Source organism: Stenella coeruleoalba (genome assembly GCF_951394435.1).
Source record: "Stenella coeruleoalba genome assembly, contig: scaffold_47, whole genome shotgun sequence".
NCBI classification, from domain to species: domain Eukaryota; kingdom Metazoa; phylum Chordata; class Mammalia; order Artiodactyla; family Delphinidae; genus Stenella; species Stenella coeruleoalba.
Window position 1 is genome coordinate 1,689,743 of NW_027646269.1, and position 19,438 is coordinate 1,709,180.

Below are 19,438 nucleotides of genomic sequence, written 5' to 3' on the forward strand. Positions count from 1 at the left end.
CCCTGAGCTCCTTTCTTCAACTCGCTTTCTTTTGAGCTGGCCGCAACACCGCAGGATGGCTTCAGGCCCTAATCTTTTTCCGGCACGACACACTGAGCCTTTGGTTATTTCCTCTTCCTGGTGGGAAATGAGAGTTAAATTTGCCGGTCCAGACACCTCCAGCTAGTCTCTCATTGGTTCTCGCTATTCCTGTTCATCTTCCGCAGAAATTGCAAACTGGGCCAAACAGGAGGTTAAAGGCGCTGACTCTCCTAGTGGGGAGAGTGTTAGTAAAGCGTCTGGAATGTTGCACCCGAGTACCAAGGCAGGAAAACTGAGACATATTTGAACACGTCTCCCGTTCACATGGTTGATCATACTTGGGTTCCACATGCATGTTTTAGCTGAAGGAAGAATACCTTAAACCTGGAGAGTTGAGACCCGTGTAAAGGGTACCATGCAATATGACTTCAAAGGGTCTTCATTTGCTCACCGAACCTCTCCAATCCTATCACTGCTGCGTTTATGCCCCTGTACACATGCTTGATTCTCTTTTGGAGACATAGCAATCCATAGGTTTTACGATACTTACTAGTCAGGTACATTCTTAGGCGTTTAATATGCGGTGTTGAGTCCATTTCGTTGAGCAAGGAGTAGCTCTTGTCTATTCCATATTTGACTTAAGGAACTTTATCTGTGCTCATTTCAATCTCTGGTTTTATGCAGCACCCCAACTCACCTTTCCCCTTAAGCAAGCATATGTTGGTTTTCTAAATGTGAGTCCCTGTTCTGCTCTGTAATTCAGTTCCTGTGTAGCCAAGTTTACATTCCGTGTATTACTGATATCTTATGATGTTTCTTTTTCTGTGTCACTTATTTCAGTTAGAATCATCATACCTGAATCCACTCATTGTGCTGCTAAGGGCCTGATGACATAGATTTCATTGCTGAGTGATATTGCTTTGTAAGTAAATACCACAACTTCTTTATCCATTTTTCAGTTTCTGCAATGTTGAACTTGTACTGTAAACGAGGTTCTTGTAAAGAGAGGCGTCCCAAACTTTGGTGTGGCTGTGTCTTTTTGATTTTAATTTCCCTAAGCTATAGGACCATAAGTGGAAGTGCCCTAGGCTCTGTTGCTTTGTTTTTTAGATGTTTCAGGAAACACCATACACTTCTCCCGAGTGTCTGTTGGCAATTTACATCCCGCCCATCAGCATAACAAGGCTCCCAGTTCTCCATGGCCTGTCCTGCCTTTCTGGATTTTACACTTTTTTCAGATGGCCCTTTTGACCGGGGGGAAGTGAGACTTCATTGTAGTGCAGATTTCCTTTGCAAGCTTGCTTGGTTGGCCAAAAAGGGCGTATGCGTTTTTTCATGAATATATTCAGGAAAAAACGCATACGCCCTTTTTGGCCAAGTGCATCATTGTGGACGTTCTGCCTCTTTTCCTATGCTTTCAATGCAATTCCAGTCTACCTCCTGAAATCGGTTTCCTGCAATTCTGCCCCGCTTTCAAGTCCTCTTGGCAGCCTTACTTCAGTCTATTTTTGGACGATAGCTGTGATTTATAACTCTGCAGGTTTGTGAATTACAGTGCCCCTGAGCTCCTTTCTTCAACTTGCTTTCTTGTGAGCTGGCCGCAACACCGCAGGATAGCTTCAGGCCCTAATCTGGTTCCGGCAGGGCACACTGAGCCTTTGGTTATTTCCTCTTCCTGGTGAGAAATGAGAGTTAAATTTGCCCGTCCAGACACCTCCAGCTAGTCTCTCATTGGTTCTCGCTATTCCTGTTCATCTTCCACAGAAATTGCAAACTGGGCCAAACAGGAGGTTAAAGGCGCTGACTCTCCTAGTGGGGAGAGTGTTAGTAAAGCGTCTGGAATGTTGCACGCGAGTACCAGGGCAGGAAAACTGAGACATATTTGAACACGTCTCCCGTTCACATGGTTGATCATACTTGGGTTCCACATGCATGTTTTAGCTGAAGGAAGAATACCTTAAACCTGGGTAGTTGAAACCCGTGGAATGGGTACCATGCAATATGACTTCAAAGGGTCTTCATTTGCTCACCGAACCTCTCCAATCCTATCACTGCTGCGTTTATGCCCCTGTACACATCCTTGATTCTCTTTCGGAGACATAGCAATCCATAGGTTTTAAGATACTTACTAGTCAGGTACATTCTTAGGCGTTTAATATGCAGTGTTGAGTCCATTTCGTTGAGCAAGGAGTAGCTCTTGTCTATTCCATATTTGGCTTAAGGAACTTTATCTGTGCTCATTTCAATCTCTGGTTTTATGCAGCACCCCAACTCACCTTTAACCTTAAGCAAGCATAAGTTGGTTTTCTAAATTTGAGACCCTGTTCTGTTCTGTAATTCAGTTCCTGTGTAGCCAAGTTTACATTCCGTGTATTACTGATATCTTATGATGTTTCTTTTTCTGTGTGACTTATTTCAGTTAGAATCATCATACCTGAATCCACTCATTGTGCTGCTAAGGGCCTGATGACATAGATTTCATTGCTGAGTGATATTGCTTTGTAAGTAAATACCACAACTTCTTTATCCATTTTTCACTTTCTGCGATGTTGAACTTGTACTGTAAACGAGGTTCTTGTAAACAGAGGCGTCCCAAATTTTGGGGTGGCTGTGTCTTTTTGATTTTAATTTCCCTAAGCTATAGGACCATAAGTGGAAGTGCCCTAGGTTCTGTTGCTTTGTTTTTTAGATGTTTCAGGAAACACCATACACTTTTCCTTAGTGTCTGTTGGCAATTTACATCCCGCCCATCAGCATAACAAGGCTCCCAGTTCTCCATGGCCTGTCCTGCCTTTCTGGATTTTACACATTTTTCAGATGGCCCTTTTGACCGGGGGGAAGTGAGACTTCATTGTAGTGCAGATTTCCTTTGCAAGCTTGCTTGGTTGGCCAAAAAGGGCGTATGCGTTTTTTCCTGAATATATTCAGGAAAAAACGCATACGCCCTTTTTGGCCAAGTGCATCATTGTGGACGTTCTGCCTCTTTTCCTATGCTTTCAATGCAATTCCAGTCTACCTCCTGAAATCGGGTTCCTGCAATTCTGCCCCGCTTTCAAGTCCTCTTGGCAGCCTTACTTCAGTCTATTTTTGGACGATAGCTGTCATTTATAACTCTGCAGGTTTGTGAATTACAGTGCCCCTGAGCTCCTTTCTTCAACTCGCTTTCTTGTGACCTGGCCGCAACACCGCAGGATGGCTTCAGGCCCTAATCTTGTTCCGGCACGACACACTGAGCCTTTGGTTATTTCCTCTTCCTGGTGGGAAATGAGAGTTAAATTTGCCGGTCCAGACACCTCCAGCTAGTCTCTCATTGGTTCTCGCTATTCCTGTTCATCTTCCGCAGAAATTGCAAACTGGGCCAAACAGGAGGTTAAAGGCGCTGACTCTCCTAGTGGGGAGAGTGTTAGTAAAGCGTCTGGAATGTTGCACCCGAGTACCAGGGGAGGAAAACTGAGACATATTTGAACACGTCTCCCGTTCACATGGTTGATCATACTTGGGTTCCACATGCATGTTTTAGCTGAAGGAAGAATACCTTAAACCTGGGTAGTTGAAACCCGTGGAATGGGTACCATGCAATATGACTTCAAAGGGTCTTCATTTGCTCACGAACCTCTCCAATCCTATCACTGCTGCGTTTATGCCCCTGTACACATGCTTGATTCTCTTTCGGAGAGATAGCAATCCATAGGTTTTAAGATACTTACAAGTCAGGTACATTCTTAGGCGTTTAATATGCGGTGTTGAGTCCATTTCGTTGAGCAAGGAGTAGCTCTTGTCTATTCCATATTTGGCTTAAGGAACTTTATCTGTGCTCATTTCAATCTCTGGTTTTATGCAGCACCCCAACTCCCCTTTACCCTTAAGCAAGAATAAGTTGGTTTTCTAAATTTGAAACCCTGTTCTGTTCTGTAATTCAGTTCCTGTGTAGCCAAGTTTACATTCCGTGTATTACTGATATCTTATGATGTTTCTTTTTCTGTGTGACTTATTTCAGTTAGAATCATCATACCTGAATCCACTCATTGTGCTGCTAAGGGCCTGATGACACAGATTTCATTGCTGAGTGATATTGCTTTGTAAGTAAATTCCACAACTTCTTTATCCATTTTTCACTTTCTGCGATGTTGAACTTGTACTGTAAATGAGGTTCTTGTAAACAGAGCCGTTCCAAACTTTGGGGTGGCTGTGTCTTTTTGATTTTAATTTCCCTAAGCTATAGGACCATAAGTGGAAGTGCCCTAGGTTCTGTTGCTTTGTTTTTTAGATGTTTCAGGAAACACCATACACTTCTCCCGAGTGGTTGTTGGCAATTTACATCCCGCCCATCAGCATCACAAGGCTCCCAGTTCTCCATGGCCTGTCCTGCCTTTCTGGATTTTACACTTTTTTCAGATAGCCCTTTTGACCGGGGGGAAGTGAGACTTCATTGTAGTGCAGATTTCCTTTGCAAGCTTGCTTGGTTGGCCAAAAAGGGCGTATGCGTTTTTTCCTGAATATATTCAGGAAAAACGCATAGGCCCTTTTTGGCCAAGTGCATCATTGTGGACGTTCTGCCTCTTTTCCTATGCTTTCAATGCAATTCCAGTCTACCTCCTGAAATCGGTATCCTGCAATTCTGCCCCGCTTTCAAGTCCTCTTGGCAGCCTTACTTCAGTCTATTTTTGGACAATAGCTGTGATTTATAACTCTGCAGGTTTGTGAATTACAGTGCCCCTGAGCTCCTTTCTTCAACTTGCTTTCTTGTGAGCTGGCCGCAACACCGCAGGATGGCTTCAGGCCCTAATCTGGTGCCGGCACGGCACGCTGAGCCTTTGGTTATTTCCTCTTCCTGGTGAGAAATGAGAGTTAAATTTGCCCGTCCAGACACCTCCAGCTAGTCTCTAATTGGTTCTCGCTATTCCTGTTCATCTTCCGCAGAAATTGCAAACTGGGCCAAACAGGAGGTTAAAGGCGCTGACTCTCCTAGTGGGGAGAGTGTTAGTAAAGCGTCTGGAATGTTGCACCCGAGTACCAGGGCAGGAAAACTGAGACATATTTGAACACGTCTCCCGTTCACATGGTTGATCATACTTGGGTTCCACATGCATGTTTTAGCTGAAGGAAGAATACCTTAAACCTGGAGAGTTGAGACCCGTGTAATGGGTACCATGCAATATGACTTCAAAGGGTCTTCATTTGCTCACCGAACCTCTCCAATCCTATCACTGCTGCGTTTATGCCCCTGTACACATGCTTGCTTTTCTTTTGGAGACATAGCAATCCATAGGTTTTACGATACTTACTAGTCAGGTACATTCTTAGGCGTTTAATATGCGGTGTTGAGTCCATTTCGTTGAGCAAGGAGTAGCTCTTGTCAATTCCATATTTGACTTAAGGAACTTTATCTGTGCTCATTTCAATCTCTGGTTTTATGCAGCACCCCAACTCACCTTTCCCCTTAAGCAAGCATAACTTGGTTTTCTAAATTTGAGACGCTTTTCTGTTCTGTAATTCAGTTCCTGTGTAGCCAAGTTTACATTCCGTGTATTACTGATATCTTATGATGTTTCTTTTTCTGTGTGACTTATTTCAGTTAGAATCATCATACCTGAACCAACTCATTGTGATGCTAAGGGCCTGATGACATAGATTTCATTGCTGAGTGATATTGCTTTGTAAGTAAATACCACAACTTCTTTATCCATTTTTCACTTTCTGCGATGTTGAACTTGTACTGTAATCGAGGTTCTTGTAAACAGAGGCGTCCCAAACTTTGGGGTGGCTGTGTCTTTTTGATTTTAAATTCCCTAAGCTATAGGACCATAAGTGGAAGTGCCCTAGGCTCTGTTGCTTTGTTTTTTAGATGTTTCAGGAAACACCATACACTTCTCCCAAGTGGTTGTTGGCAATTTACATCCCGCCCTTCAGCATAACAAGGCTCCCAGTTCTCCATGGCCTGTCCTGCCTTTCTGGATTTTACACTTTTTTCAGATGGCCCTTTTGACCGGGGGGAAGTGAGACTTCATTGTAGTGCAGATTTCCTTTGCAAGCTTGCTTGGTTGGCCAAAAAGGGCGTATGCGTTTTTTCCTGAATATATTCAGGAAAAAACGCATACGCCCTTTTTGGCCAAGTGCATCATTGTGGACGTTCTGCCTCTTTTCCTATGCTTTCAATGCAATTCCAGTCTACCTCCTGAAATCGGTTTCCTGCAATTCTGCCCCGCTTTCAAGTCCTCTTGGCAGCCTTACTTCAGTCTATTTTTGGACGATAGCTGTCATTTATAACTCTGCAGGTTTGTGAATTACAGTGCCCCTGAGCTCCTTTCTTCAACTCGCTTTCTTGTGACCTGGCCGCAACACCGCAGGATGGCTTCAGGCCCTAATCTGGTTCCGGCACGACACACTGAGCCTTTGGTTATTTCCTCTTCCTGGTGAGAAATGAGAGTTAAATTTGCCCGTCCAGACACCTCCAGCTAGTCTCTCATTGGTTCTCGCTATTCCTGTTCATCTTCCACAGAAATTGCAAACTGGGCCAAACAGGAGGTTAAAGGCGCTGACTCTCCTAGTGGGGAGAGTGTTAGTAAAGCGTCTGGAATGTTGCACCCGAGTACCAAGGCAGGAAAACTGAGACATATTTGAACACGTCTCCCGTTCACATGGTTGATCATACTTGGGTTCCACATGCATGTTTTAGCTGAAGGAAGAATACCTTAAACCTGGAGAGTTAAGACCCTTGTAATGGGTACCATGCAATATGACTTCAAAGGGTCTTCATTTGCTCACCGAACCTCCCCAATCCTATCACTGCTGCGTTTATGCCCCTGTACACATGCTTGATTCTCTTTCGGAGACAAAGCAATCCATAGGTTTTAAGATACTTACTAGTCAGGTACATTCTTAGGCGTTTAATATGCGGTGTTGAGTCCATTTCGTTGAGCAAGGAGTAGCTCTTGTCTATTCCATATTTGACTTAAGGAACTTTATCTGTGCTCATTTCAATCTCTGGTTTTATGCAGCACCCCAACTCACCTTTCCCCTTAAGCAAGCATAAGTTGGTTTTCTAAATTTGAGACCCTGTTCTGTTCTGTAATTCAGTTCCTGTGTAGCCAAGTTTCCATTCCGTGTATTACTGATATCTTATGATGTTTCTTTTTCTGTGTGACTTATTTCAGTTAGAATCATCATACCTGAATCCACTCATTGTGCTGCTAAGGCCCTGATGACACAGATTTCATTGCTGAGTGATATTGCTTTGTAAGTAAATACCACAATTTCTTTATCCATTTTTCACTTTCTGCGATGTTGAACTTGTACTGTAAACGAGGTTCTTGTAAACAGAGGCGTCCCAAACTTTGGGGTGGCTGTGTCTTTTTGATTTTAATTTCCCTAAGCTATAGGACCATAAGTGGAAGTGCCCTAGGTTCTGTTGCTTTGTTTTTTAGATGTTTCAGGAAACACCATACACTTCTCCCGAGTGGTTGTTGGCGATTTACATCCCGCCCATCAGCATAACAAGGCTCCCAGTTCTCCATGGCCTGTCCTGCCTTTCTGGATTTTACACTTTTTTCAGATGGCCCTTTTGACCGGGGGGAAGTGAGACTTCATTGTAGTGCAGATTTCCTTTGCAAGCTTGCTTGGTTGGCCAAAAAGGGCGTATGCGTTTTTTCCTGAATATATTCAGGAAAAAACGCATACGCCCTTTTTGGCCAAGTGCATCATTGTGGACGTTCTGCCTCTTTTCCTATGCTTTCAATGCAATTCCAGTCTACCTCCTGAAATCGGTTTCCTGCAATTCTGCCCCGCTTTCAAGTCCTCTTGGCAGCCTTACTTCAGTCTATTTTTGGACGATAGCTGTCATTTATAACTCTGCAGGTTTGTGAATTACAGTGCCCCTGAGCTCCTTTCTTCAACTCGCTTTCTTGTGAGCTGGCCGCAACACCGCAGGATGGCTTCAGGCCCTAACCTGGTTCCGGCATGGCACGCTGAGCCTTTGGTTATTTCCTCTTCCTGGTGGGAAATGAGAGTTAAATTTGCCCGTCCAGACACCTCCAGCTAGCCTCTCATTGGTTCTCGCTATTCCTGTTCATCTTCCGCAGAAATTGCAAACTGGGCCAAACAGGAGGTTAAAGGTGCTGACTCTCCAAGTGGGGAGAGTGTTAGTAAAGCGTCTGGAATGTTGCACCCGAGTACCAGGGGAGGAAAACTGAGACATATTTGAACACGTCTCCCGTTCACACGGTTGATCATACTCTGGGTTCCACATGCATGTTTTAGCTGAAGGAAGAATACCTTAAACCTGGAGAGTTGAGACCCGTGGAATGGGTACCATGCAATATGTCTTCAAAGGGTCTTCATTTGCTCACCGAACCTCTCCAATCCTATCACTGCTGCGTTTATGCCCCTGTACACACGCTTGATTCTCTTTTGGAGACATAGCAATCCATAGGTTTTAAGATACTTACTAGTCAGGTACATTCTTAGGCGTTTAATATGGGGTGTTGAGTCCATTTCGTTGAGCAAGGAGTAGCTCTTGTCTATTCCATATTTGGCTTAAGGAACTTTATCTGTGCTCATTTCAATCTCTGGTTTTATGCAGCACCCCAACTCACCTTTACCCTTAAGCAAGCATAAGTTGGTTTTCTAAATTTGAGACCCTGTTCTGTTTTGGAATTCAGTTCCTCTGTAGCCAAGTTCACATTCCGTGTATTAGTGATATCTTATGATGTTTCTTTTTCTATGTGACTTATTTCAGTTAGAATCATCATACCTGAATCCACTCATTATGCTGCTACGGGCTTGATGACATAGATTTCATTGCTGAGTGATACTGCATTGTACGTAAGTACCACAAGTTCTTTATCCATTTTTCACTTTCTGAGATATTGAACTTGTACGGTAAATGAGGTGCTTGTAAACAGAGGCGTCCCAAACTTTGGGGTGGCTGTGTCTTTTTGATTTTAATTTCCCTAAGCTATAGGACCATAAGTGGAAGTGCCCTAGGCTCTGTTGCTTTGTTTTTTAGATGTTTTGGGAAACACCATACACTTCTCCCAAGTGTCTGTTGGCAATTTACATCCCGCCCATCAGCATAACAAGGCTCCCAGTTCTCCATGGCCTGTCCTGCCTTTCTGGATTTTACACTTTTTTCAGATGGCCCTTTTGACCGGCGGGAAGTGAGACTTCATTGTAGTGCAGATTTCCTTTGCAAGCTTGCTTGGTTGGCCAAAAAGGGCATATGCGTTTTTTCCTGAATATATTCAGGAAAAAATGCATACGCCCTTTTTGGCCAAGTGCATCATTGTGGACGTTCTGCCTCTTTTCCTATGCTTTCAATGCAATTCCAGTCTACCTCCTGAAATCGGTTTCCTGCAATTCTGCCCCGCTTTCAAGTCCTCTTGGCAGCCTTACGTCAGTATATTTTTGGACGATAGCTGTCATTTATAACTCTGCAGGTTTGTGAATTACAGTGCCCCTGAGCTCCTTTCTTCAACTCGCTTTCTTGTGAGCTGGCCGCAACACCGCAGGATGGCTTCAGGCCCTAATCTGGTTCCGGCACGGCACGCTGAGCCTTTGGTTAATTCCTCTTCCTGGTGGGAAATGAGAGTTAAATTTGCCCGTCCAGACACCTCCAGCTAGCCTCTCATTGGTTCTCGCTATTCCTGTTCATCTTCCGCAGAAATTGCAAACTGGGCCAAACAGGAGGTTAAAGGCGCTGACTCTCCAAGTGGGGAGAGTGTTAGTAAAGCGTCTGGAATGTTGCACCCGAGTACCAGGGGAGGAAAACTGAGACATATTTGAACACGTCTCCCGTTCACACGGTTGATCATACTCTGGGTTCCACATGCATGTTTTAGCTGAAGGAAGAATACCTTAAACCTGGAGAGTTGAGACCCGTGGAATGGGTACCATGCAATATGTCTTCAAAGGGTCTTCATTTGCTCACCGAACCTCTCCAATCCTATCACTGCTGCGTTTATGCCCCTGTACACACGCTTGATTCTCTTTTGGAGACATAGCAATCCATAGGTTTTAAGATACTTACTAGTCAGGTACATTCTTAGGCGTTTAATATGGGGTGTTGAGTCCATTTCGTTGAGCAAGGAGTAGCTCTTGTCTATTCCATATTTGGCTTAAGGAACTTTATCTGTGCTCATTTCAATCTCTGGTTTTATGCAGCACCCCAACTCACCTTTACCCTTAAGCAAGCATAAGTTGGTTTTCTAAATTTGAGACCCTGTTCTGTTTTGGAATTCAGTTCCTCTGTAGCCAAGTTCACATTCCGTGTATTACTGATATCTTATGATGTTTCTTTTTCTGTGTGACTTATTTCAGTTAGAATCATCATACCTGAATCCACTCATTGTGCTGCTAAGGGCCTGATGACATACATTTCAATGCTGAGTGATATTGCTTTGTAAGTAAATACCACAACTTCTTTATCCATTTTTCACATTCTGCGATGTTGAACTTGTACTGTAAACGAGGTTCTTGTAAACAGAGGCGTCCCAAACTTTGGGGTGGCTGTGTCTTTTTGATTTTAATTTCCCTAAGCTATAGGACCATAAGTGGAAGTGCCCTAGGCTCTGTTGCTTTGTTTTTTAGATGTTTCAGGAAACACCATACACTTCTCCTGAGTGTCTGTTGGCAATTTACATCCCGCCCATCAGCATAACAAGGCTCCCAGTTCTCCATGGCCTGTCCTGCCTTTCTGGATTTTACACTTTTTTCAGATGGCCCTTTTGACCGGGGGGAAGTGAGACTTCATTGTAGTGCAGATTTCCTTTGCAAGTTTGCTTGGTTGGCCAAAAAGGGCGTATGCGTTTTTTCCTGAATATATTCAGGAAAAAACGCATACGCCCTTTTTGGCCAAGTGCATCATTGTGGACGTTCTGCCTCTTTTCCTATGCTTTCAATGCAATTCCAGTCTACCTCCTGAAATCGGTTTCCTGCAATTCTGCCCCGCTTTCAAGTCCTCTTGGCAGCCTTACTTCAGTCTATTTTTGGACGATAGCTGTCATTTATAACTCTGCAGGTTTGTGAATTACAGTGCCCCTGAGCTCCTTTCTTCAACTCGCTTTCTTGTGAGCTGGCCGCAACACCGCAGGATGGCTTCAGGCCCTAACCTGGTTCCGGCACGGCACGCTGAGCCTTTGGTTATTTCCTCTTCCTGGTGGGAAATGAGAGTTAAATTTGCCCGTCCAGACACCTCCAGCTAGCCTCTCATTGGTTCTCGCTATTCCTGTTCATCTTCCGCAGAAATTGCAAACTGGGCCAAACAGGAGGTTAAAGGTGCTGACTCTCCAAGTGGGGAGAGTGTTAGTAAAGCGTCTGGAATGTTGCACCCGAGTACCAGGGGAGGAAAACTGAGACATATTTGAACACGTCTCCCGTTCACACGGTTGATCATACTCTGGGTTCCACATGCATGTTTTAGCTGAAGGAAGAATACCTTAAACCTGGAGAGTTGAGACCCGTGGAATGGGTACCATGCAATATGTCTTCAAAGAGTCTTCATTTGCTCACCGAACCTCTCCAATCCTATCACTGCTGCGTTTATGCCCCTGTACACACGCTTGATTCTCTTTTGGAGACATAGCAATCCATAGGTTTTAAAATACTTACTAGTCAGGTACATTCTTAGGCGTTTAATATGGGGTGTTGAGTCCATTTCGTTGAGCAAGGAGTAGCTCTTGTCTATTCCATATTTGGCTTAAGGAACTTTATCTGTGCTCATTTCAATCTCTGGTTTTATGCAGCACCCCAACTCACCTTTACCCTTAAGCAAGCATAAGTTGGTTTTCTAAATTTGAGACCCTGTTCTGTTTTGGAATTCAGTTCCTCTGTAGCCAAGTTCACATTCCGTGTATTAGTGATATCTTATGATGTTTCTTTTTCTGTGTGACTTATTTCAGTTAGAATCATCATACCTGAATCCACTCATTATGCTGCTACGGGCCTGATGACATAGATTTCATTGCTGAGTGATAGTGCATTGTACGTAAGTACCACAAGTTCTTTATCCATTTTTCACTTTCTGTGATATTGAACTTGTACTGTAAACGAGGTTCTTGTAAACAGAGGCGTCCCAAACTTTGGGGTGGCTGTGTCTTTTTGATTTTAATTTCCCTAAGCTATAGGACCATAAGTGACAGTGCCCTAGGCTCTGTTGCTTTGATTTTTAGATGTTTCAGGAAACACCATACACTTCTCCCGAGTGTCTGTTGGCAATTTACATCCCGCCCATCAGCATAACAAGGCTCCCAGTTCTCCATGGCCTGTCCTGCCTTTCTGGATTTTACACTTTTTTCAGATGGCCCTTTTGACCGGGGGGAAGTGAGACTTCATTGTAGTGCAGATTTCCTTTGCAAGCTTGCTTGGTTGGCCAAAAAGTGCGTATGCGTTTTTTCCTGAATATATTCAGGAAAAAACGCATACGCCCTTTTTGGCCAAGTGCATCATTGTGGACGTTCTGCCTCTTTTCCTATGCTTTCAATGCAATTCCAGTCTACCTCCTGAAAACGGTTTCCTGCAATTCTGCCCCGCTTTCAAGTCCTCTAGGCAGCCTTACGTCAGTATATTTTTGGACGATAGCTGTCATTTATAACTCTGCAGGTTTGTGAATTACAGTGCCCCTGAGCTCCTTTCTTCAACTCGCTTTCTTGTGAGCTGGCCGCAACACCGCAGGATGGCTTCAGGCCCTAATCTGGTTCCGGCACGGCACGCTGAGCCTTTGGTTAATTCCTCTTCCTGGTGGGAAATGAGAGTTAAATTTGCCCGTCCAGACACCTCCAGCTAGTCTCTCATTGGTTCTCGCTATTCCTGTTCATCTTCCGCAGAAATTGCAAATTGGGTTAAACAGGAGGTTAAAGGCTCTGACTCTCTAAGTGGGGAGAGTGTTAGTAAAGCGTCTGGAATGTTGCACCCGAGTACCAGGGGAGGAAAACTGAGACATATTTGAACACGTCTCCCGTTCACACGGTTGATCATACTCTGGGTTCCACATGCATGTTTTAGCTGAAGGAAGAATACCTTAAACCTGGAGAGTTGAGACCCGTGGAATGGGTACCATGCAATATGTCTTCAAAGGGTCTTCATTTGCTCACCGAACCTCTCCAATCCTATCACTGCTGCGTTTATGCCCCTGTACACACGCTTGATTCTCTTTTGGAGACATAGCAATCCATAGGTTTTAAGATACTTACTGGTCAGGTACATTCTTAGGCGTTTAATATGGGGTGTTGAGTCCATTTCGTTGAGCAAGGAGTAGCTCTTGTCTATTCCATATTTGGCTTAAGGAACTTTATCTGTGCTCATTTCGATCTCTGGTTTTATGCAGCACCCCAACTCACCTTTCTCCTTAAGCAAGCATAAGTTGGTTTTCTAAATTTGAGACCCTGTTCTGTTTTGGAATTCAGTTCCTGTGTAGCCAAGTTTACATTCCGTGTATTACTGATATCTTATGATGTTTCTTTTTCTGTGTGACTTATTTCAGTTAGAATCATCATACCTGAATCCACTCATTGTGCTGCTAAGGGCCTGATGACATAGATTTCAATGCTGAGTGATATTGCTTTGTAAGTAAATACCACAACTTCTTTATCCATTTTTCACATTCTGCGATGTTGAACTTGTACTGTAAACGAGATTCTTGTAAACAGAGGCGTCCCAAACTTTGGGGTGGCTGTGTCTTTTTGATTTTAATTTCCCTAAGCTATAGGACCATAAGTGGAACTGCCCTAGGCTCTGTTGCTTTGTTTTTTAGATGTTTCAGGAAACACCATACACTTCTCCCGAGTGTCTGTTGGCAATTTACATCCTGCCCATCAGCATAACAAGGCTCCCAGTTCTCCATGGCCTGTCCTGCCTTTCTGGATTTTACACTTTTTTCAGATGGCCCTTTTGACCGGGGGGAAGTGAGACTTCATTGTAGTGCAGATTTCCTTTGCAAGCTTGCTTGGTTGGCCAAAAAGGGAGTATGCGTTTTTTCCTGAATATATTCAGGAAAAAACGCATACGCCCTTTTTTGCCAAGTGCATCATTGTGGACGTTCTGCCTCTTTTCCTCTGCTTTCAATGCAATTCCAGTCTACCTCCTGAAATCGGTTTCCTGCAATTCTGCCCCGCTTTCAAGTCCTCTTGGCAGACTTACTTCAGTATATTTTTGGACGATAGCTGTCATTTATAACTCTGCAGGTTTGTGAATTACAGTGCCCCTGAGCTCCTTTCCTCAACTCACTTTCTTTTGATCTGGCCGCAACACCGCAGGATGGCTTCAGGCCCTAATCTGGTTCCGGCACGGCACGCTGAGCCTTTGGTTATTTCCTCTTCCTGGTGGGAAATGAGAGTTAAATTTGCCCGTCCAGACACCTCCAGCTAGTCTCTCATTGGTTCTCGCTATTCCTGTTCATCTTCCGCAGAAATTGCAAACTGGGCCAAACAGGAGGTTAAAGGCGCTGAATCTCCAAGTGGGGAGAGTGTTAGTAAAGCGTCTGGAATGTTGCACCCGAGTACCAGGGGAGGAAAACTGAGACATATTTGAACACGTCTCCCGTTCACACGGTTGATCATACTCTAGGTTCCACATGCATGTTTTAGCTGAAGGAAGAACACCTTAAACCTGGAGAGTTGAGACCTGTGTAATGGGTACCATGCAATATGACTTCAAAGGGTCTTCATTTGCTCACCGAACCTCTCCAATCCTATCACTGCTGCGTTTATGCCCCTGTACACACGCTTGATTCTCTTTTGGAGACATAGCAATCCATAGGTTTTAAGATACTTACTAATCAGGTACATTCTTAGGCGTTTAATATGGGGTGTTGTGTCCATTTCGTTGAGCAAGGAGTAGCTCTTGTCTATTCCATATTTGGCTTAAGGAACTTTATCTGTGCTCATTTCAATCTCTGGTTTTATGCAGCACCACAACTCACCTTTCCCCTTAAGCAAGCATAAGTTGGTTTTCTGAATTTGAGACCCTGTTCTGTTTTGGAATTCAGTTCCTGTGTAGCCAAGTTTACATTCCGTGTATTACTGATATCTTATGATGTTTCTTTTTCTGTGTGACTTATTTCAGTTAGAATCATCGTACCTGAATCCACTCATTATGTTGCTACGGGCCTGATGACATAGATTTCATTGCTGAGTGATACTGCATTGTACGTAAGTACCACAAGTTCTTTATCCATTTTTCACTTTCTGTGATATTGAACTTGTACGGTAAATGAGGTTCTTGTAAACGGAGGCGTCCCAAACTTTGGGGTGGCTGTGTCTTTTTGATTTTAATTTCCCTAAGCTATAGGACCATAAGTGGAAGTGCCCTAGGCTCTGTTGCTTTGTTTTTTAGATGTTTCAGGAAACACCATACACTTCTCCCGAGTGTCTGTTGGCAATTTACATCCCGCCCATCAGCATAACAAGGCTCCCAGTTCTCCATGGCCTGTCCTGCCTTTCTGGATTTTACACTTTTTTCAGATGGCCCTTTTGACCGGGGGGAAGTTAGATTTCATTGTAGAGCAGATTTACTTTGCAAGTTTGCTTGGTTGGCCAAAAAGGGCGTATGCGTTTTTTCCTGAATATATTCAGGGAAAATCGCATACGCCCTTTTTGGCCAAGTGCATCATTGTGGACGTTCTGCCTCTTTTCCTATGCTTTCAATGCAATTCCAGTCTACCTCCTGAAATCGGTTTCCTGCAATTCTGCCCCGCTTTCAAGTCCTCTTGGCAGCCTTACTTCAGTCTATTTTTGGACGATAGCTGTCATTTATAACTCTGCAGGTTTGTGAATTACAGTGCCCCTGAGCTCCTTTCCTCAACTCGCTTTCTTTTGAGCTTGCCGCAACACCGCAGGATGGCTTCAGACCCTAATCTGGTTCCGGCACGGCACGCTGAGCCTTTGGTTATTTCCTCTTCCTGGTGGGAAATGAGAGTTAAATTTGCCCGTCCAGACACCTCCAGCTAGCCTCTCATTGGTTCTCGCTATTCCTGTTCATCTTCCGCAGAAATTGCAAACTGGGCCAAACAGGAGGTTAAAGGCGCTGACTCTCCAAGTGGGGAGAGTGTTAGTAAAGCGTCTGGAATGTTGCACCCGAGTACCAGGGGAGGAAAACTGAGACATATTTGAACACGTCTCCTGTTCACACGGTTGATCATACTCTGGGTTCCACATGCATGTTTTAGCTGAAGGAAGAATGCCTTAAACCTGGAGAGTTGAGACCCGTGGAATGGGTACCATGCAATATGTCTTCAAAGGGTCTTCATTTGCTCACCGAACCTCTCCAATCCTATCACTGCTGCGTTTATGCCCCTGTACACACGCTTGATTCTCTTTTGGAGACATAGCAATCCATAGGTTTTAAGATACTTACTAGTCAGGTACATTCTTAGGCGTTTAATATGGGGTGTTGAGTCCATTTCGTTGAGCAAGGAGTAGCTCTTGTCTATTCCATATTTGGCTTAAGGAACTTTATCTGTGCTCATTTCAATCTCTGGTTTTATGCAGCACCACAACTCACCTTTCCCCTTAAGCAAGCATAAGTTGGTTTTCTAAATTTGAGACCCTGTTCTGTTTTGGAATTCAGTTCCTCTGTAGCCAAGTTTACATTCCGTGTATTAGTGATATCTTATGATGTTTCTTTTTCTGTGTGACTTATTTCAGTTAGAATCATCGTACCTGAATCCACTCATTATGCTGCTACGGGCCTGATGACATAGATTTCATTGCTGAGTGATACTGCATTGTACGTAAGTACCACAAGTTCTTTATCCATTTTTCACTTTCTGTGATATTGAACTTGTACGGTAAACGAGGTTCTTGTAAACAGAGGCGTCCCAAACTTTGGGGTGGCTGTGTCTTTTTGATTGTAATTTCCCTAAGCTATAGGACCATAAGTGGAAGTGCCCTAGGCTCTGTTGCTTTGTTTTTTAGATGTTTCAGGAAACACCATACACTTCTCCCGAGTGTCTGTTGGCAATTTACATCCCGCCCATCAGCATAACAAGGCTCCCAGTTCTCCATGGCCTGTCCTGCCTTTCTGGATTTTACACTTTTTTCAGATGGCCCTTTTGACCGGGGGGAAGTGAGACTTCATTGTAGTGCAGATTTCCTTTGCAAGCTTGCTTGGTTGGCCAAAAAGGGCGTATGCGTGTTTTCCTGAATATATTCAGGAAAAAACGCATACGCCCTTTTTGGCCAAGTGCATCATTGTGGACGTTCTGCCTCTTTTCCTATGCTTTCAATGCAATTCCAGTCTACCTCCTGAAATCGGTTTCCTGCAATTCTGCCCCGCTTTCAAGTCCTCTTGGCAGCCTTACTTCAGTATATTTTTGGACGATAGCTGTGATTTATAACTCTGCAGGTTTGTGAATTACAGGGCCCCTGAGCTCCTTTCCTCAACTCGCTTTCTTTTGAGCTGGCCGCAACACCGCAGGATGGCTTCAGACCCTAATCTTGTTCCGTCACGGCACGCTGAGCCTTTGGTTATTTCCTCTTCCTGGTGGGAAATGAGAGTTAAATTTGCCCGTCCAGACACCTCCAGCTAGCCTCTCATTGGTTCTCGCTATTCCTGTTCATCTTCCGCAAAAATTGCAAACTGGGCCAAACAGGAGGTTAAAGACGCTGACTCTCCAAGTTGGGAGAGTGTTAGTAAAGCGTCTGGAATGTTGCACCCGAGTACCAGGGGAGGAAAACTGAGACATATTTGAACACGTCTCCCGTTCACACGGTTGATCATACTCTGGGTTCCACATGCATGTTTTAGCTGAAGGAAGAATGCCTTAAACCTGGAGAGTTGAGACCCGTGGAATGGGTACCATGCAATATGTTTACAAAGGGTCTTCATTTGCTCACCGAACCTCTCCAATCCTATCACTGCTGCGTTTATGCCCCTGTACACACGCTTGATTCTCTTTTGGAGACATAGCAATCCATAGGTTTTACGATACTTACTAGTCAGGTACATTCTTAGGCGTTTAATATGCGGTGTTGAGTCCATTTCGTTGAGCAAGGAGTAGCTCTTGTCTATTCCATATTTGGCTTAAGGAACTTTATCTGTGCTCATTTCAATCTCTGGTTTTATGCAGCACCCCAACTCACCTTTACCCTTAAGCAAACATAAGTTGGTTTTCTAAATTTGAGACCCTGTTCTGTTCTGTAATTCAGTTCCTGTGTAGCCAAGTTTACATTCCGTGTATTAGTGATATCTTATGATGTTTCTTTTTCTGTGTGACTTATTTCAGTTAGAATCATCGTACCTGAATCCACTCATTATGCTGCTACGGGCCTGATGACATAGATTTCATTGCTGAGTGATACTGCATTGTACGTAAGTACCACAAGTTCTTTATCCATTTTTCACTTTCTGTGATATTGAACTTGTACGGTAAACGAGGTTCTTGTAAACAGAGGCGTCCCAAACTTTGGGGTGGCTGTGTCTTTTTGATTTTAATTTCCCTAACCTATAGGACCATAAGTGGAAGTGCCCTAGGCTCTGTTGCTTTGTTTTTTAGATGTTTCAGGAAACACCATACACTTCTCCCGAGTGTCTGTTGGCAATTTACATCCCGCCCATCAGCATAACAAGGCTCCCAGTTCTCCATGGCCTGTCCTGCCTTTCTGGATTTTACACTTTTTTCAGATGGCCCTTTTCACCGGGGGGAAGTGAGACTTCATTGTAGTGCAGATTTCCTTTGCAAGCTTGCTTGGTTGGCCAAAAAGGGCGTATGCGTTTTTTCCTGAATATATTCAGGAAAAAACGCATACGCCCTTTTTGGCCAAGTGCATCATTGTGGACGTTCTGCCTCTTTTCCTATGCTTTCAATGCAATTCCAGTCTACCTCCTGAAATCGGTTTCCTGCAATTCTGCCCCGCTTTCAAGTCCTCTTGGCAGCCTTACTTCAGTCTATTTTTGGACGATAGCTGTCATTTATAACTCTGCAGGTTTGTGAATTACAGGGCCCCTGAGCTCCTTTCCTCAACTCGCTTTCTTTTGAGCTGGCCGCAACACCGCAGGATGGCTTCAGGCCCTAATCTGGTTCCGGCACGGCACGCTGAGCCTTTGGTTATTTCCTCTTCCTGGTGGGAAATGAGAGTGAAATTTGCCCGTTCAGACACCTCTAGCTAGCCTCTCATTGGTTCTCGCTATTCCTGTTCATCTTCCGCAGAAATTGCAAACTGGGCCAAACAGGAGGTTAAAGGCGCTGACTCTCCAAGTGGGGAGAGTGTTAGTAAAGCGTCTGGAATGTTGCACCCGAGTACCAGGGGAGGAAAACTGAGACATATTTGAACACGTCTCCCGTTCACACGGTTGATCATACTCTGGGTTCCACATGCATGTTTTAGCTGAAGGAAGAATGCCTTAAACCTGGAGAGTTGAGACCCGTGGAATGGGTACCATGCAATATGTTTTCAAAGGGTCTTCATTTGCTCACCGAACCTCTCCA

General features: G+C 44.1%; 1 long non-coding RNA gene across 50 annotated transcripts in view; it reads left to right on the plus strand.

Annotated features, from left to right (window-relative positions):
• Nucleotides 1-19,438, plus strand: part of LOC307181221 — a 2,056,127-nt gene that overhangs the window by 1,048,767 nt on the left and 987,922 nt on the right. For 3 of the 50 annotated variants that reach the window (XR_013826166.1, XR_013826167.1, XR_013826170.1), the window contains exon 11: nucleotides 7,176-7,261. The exons of the other annotated variants lie outside the window; for them this stretch is intronic. This is a non-coding gene — a long non-coding RNA (uncharacterized lncRNA). The remainder of the gene's footprint in view (nucleotides 1-7,175; nucleotides 7,262-19,438) is intronic. 50 annotated transcript variants of the gene reach the window in all.